This window comes from Triticum dicoccoides, chromosome 6A (genome assembly GCF_002162155.2).
Source record: "Triticum dicoccoides isolate Atlit2015 ecotype Zavitan chromosome 6A, WEW_v2.0, whole genome shotgun sequence".
Lineage (NCBI taxonomy): Eukaryota > Viridiplantae > Streptophyta > Magnoliopsida > Poales > Poaceae > Triticum > Triticum dicoccoides.
In genome coordinates, this window is record NC_041390.1 from 625,173,823 (window position 1) to 625,176,720 (window position 2,898).

The window sequence follows — 2,898 nt, forward strand, 5'->3', positions numbered from 1 at the left end:
TGTTGAGTATATTGTGTACGTGTATATTGTGTATAGGGCCCACCTCCTGTTTCCTCTGTATAGTTGAGGATGTGGCCCCCCTCTGTACTTATATATACGTGCCTGGTGCACCGATCAATACATCGCGATTGCACAGCCCATAACTTGTCTCTCTACACATTCCAACGGAGCTGCTGCACACAAATCAAGTACAGTAGCTAGTTTCTTCGGATCTTTGGAATCATTGCAACGTTACCGCCATCCTCTGCTCCTTGGCATCTAATCGAGCAGCTACCACCATCTGGGCAGTCTGCTGCCGGGTAGGGCCTGAGCACCACCGTGCGGTCCGCGACGCAGGTGATGGCCAACTCGTATGCGCCATCCCGCAGGAGCAATCCCCGCACCTCCTCCAAGCCCCCGTCTTGGAGGTCATCGCTGATATCCACGGTCACCTCGCTTTCCTCTTCCTCCACGGCCACCACCATAAGGCGGAAAGGGAGGCGACCTTTCTTTCTCTAGTCCTGCTCGCCTCCTCGTCCTCCCCTCATCCGGTCAATCCAGTGTGTGATGATTTGTCTTTGATCCGATTGACCATGGACGGGATGGGACGTGTGGCTGAAAGCACAAGTGCTCCCTAGGTGGTTTTGATAATTGATGACAACATATCTCTTGTTGGACTAACATGTCAATCTAGCATGTTTCAGATAAGTTCAACAATGGAGTGGCATGGACTAAAGGTTGTGGGAACTCCTTCAAGATGATAGGGACAAAGGATTGGCTAAAGCTTCAAGCTCAAGACTCCTCATTTTACATTTCAGTGATCCAAGATCACATTGAGTCTTTAGGAAAAGCCAATACTATTAAGGAGGGATGAGGTGTTGCTTAATGAGCCTCTTGCTTCATGTGCTTAGTGATATGCTCCAAAACCATCAACTACTTTCCCACTTCCACATATGACCTAAACCCTAAGCCAAACTCGGTCCTACCGATTTTTCTTATCCGGCGCCACCGAGTTTCACTTGTCATTAGCCACTGCCAAACCCTAGCAATTCGGTCCCACCGATAGGGATCTCGGTCTCACCGAGATGGGGTTGCAAACTCTCTGTTTCCCTTTCGTAACTTTTCGGTCCCACCGAAAGAGCGAATCGGTCCCATCAAGATTGCAATGTAAACTCAGTGTTTCCCCTTTGTAACTTTTCGGTCTCACCGAGTTCCACTCGGTCTCACCGAAAGAGCAAATCGGTCCCACCGAGTTTGCCTGACCAACTCTCTGGTTAGCTAATTACCAAATTCGGTCTCACCGAGTTTGTGTAATCGGTCTCACCGAGATTACGTTATGCCCAAACCCTAACCACATCGGTCCTACCGAGTTGCATGTCAGTCCCACCGAAAATCACTAACGGTCACTAGGTTTACATTTTCGGTCCGACCGAGTTTATTTATTCGGTCCCACCGAGATTGGAAAACTGTGTAACGGTTGGATTTTGTGTGGAGGCTATATATACCCCTCCACCTTCTTCTCATTCGATGAGAGAGCCATCAGAACACACACACCATTCCAACTCATTTGTTCTGAGAGAGAACCACCTACTCATGTGTTGAGACCAAGACATTCCATTCCTACCATATGAATCTTGATCTCTAGCCTTCCCAAGTTGCTTTCCACTCAAACCCTCTTTCCACCAAATCCAAATCCTATGAGAGAGAGTTGAGTGTTGGGGAGACTATCATTTGAAGCACAAGAGCAAGGAGTTCATTACCTACACACCATTTGTTACTTCTTGGAGAGTGGTGTCTCCTAGATTGGCTAGGTGTCACTTGGGAGCCTCCGACAAGATTGTGGAGTTGAACCAAGGAGTTTGTAAGGGCAAGGAGATCGCCTACTTCGTGAAGATCTACCGCTAGTGAGGCAAGTCCCGTGTGGGCGATGGCCATGGTGGGATAGACAAGGTTGCTTCTTCGTGGACCCTTTGTGGGTGGTTGATTCTTCGTGGACCCTTCGTGGGTGGAGCCCTGTGTGGACTCGCGCAACCGTTACCCTTGGGTGGAGCCCTGTGTGGACTCGCGCAACCGTTACCCTTCGTGGGTTGAAGTCTCCATCAACGTGGATGTAGGATAGCACCACCTATCCGAACCACGGGAAAAACATCCGTCTCTCCAATTGCGTTTGATCTCTCCAAACCCTTCCCGTTACATTCTTGCAAGTTGCATGATTTACATTCCGCTGCCTATATACTCTTTGCGTGGTTGTTTGATATATATCGTGTGTGTTGAAATTGGGCCTAAAACTCCACTTAAACCGAAAAAGCTTAAAAATTGCAACTTGAGCATTATGTGTCTAATCACCCCCCTCTAGACACATCTACTTCTAGATCCTACAAGTGGTATCAGAGCCTTGGTCTCCATTGCTTTGTTTTAATCACCATTGGAGGAAGATGGATGTGTCTACTCTAGGGAGTCTTAGACATAGAGTGCCTAATTTTGATGGAAAGTACTTTCATGAATGGAAAAATGAGATGCTTGTAATCTTCAATCAATATCATTTGAACAAGTATATTGCTAGCCCTTGTGCACCCCATATTGATCCCTTGCATCCTACCCTAGATGAAGATATTGACATGATTCGCAATCTTAGAACTATTGAGCTCATCATTAGAGGATTGCCCAAAAATTTGATTGCTAGTTTGCCTACTCAAAATTGCGCCTATACTATATGGAAATTTCTTGAGGAATGGTTTCCCAATCATTCCTTGAAAACTTTGGATGAAATTCTCCATAAATCTATTGCCTTGAGTAAGATGAACTCTAATAATCCTAGTTTTGGTAAATGTCTTCTTGAACTTGCCAATCTTAAGCATGCTAAAGGAGATGTTGGAATCATTAATGATATCATACTCAAAGCTATAAGAATTCATAAAA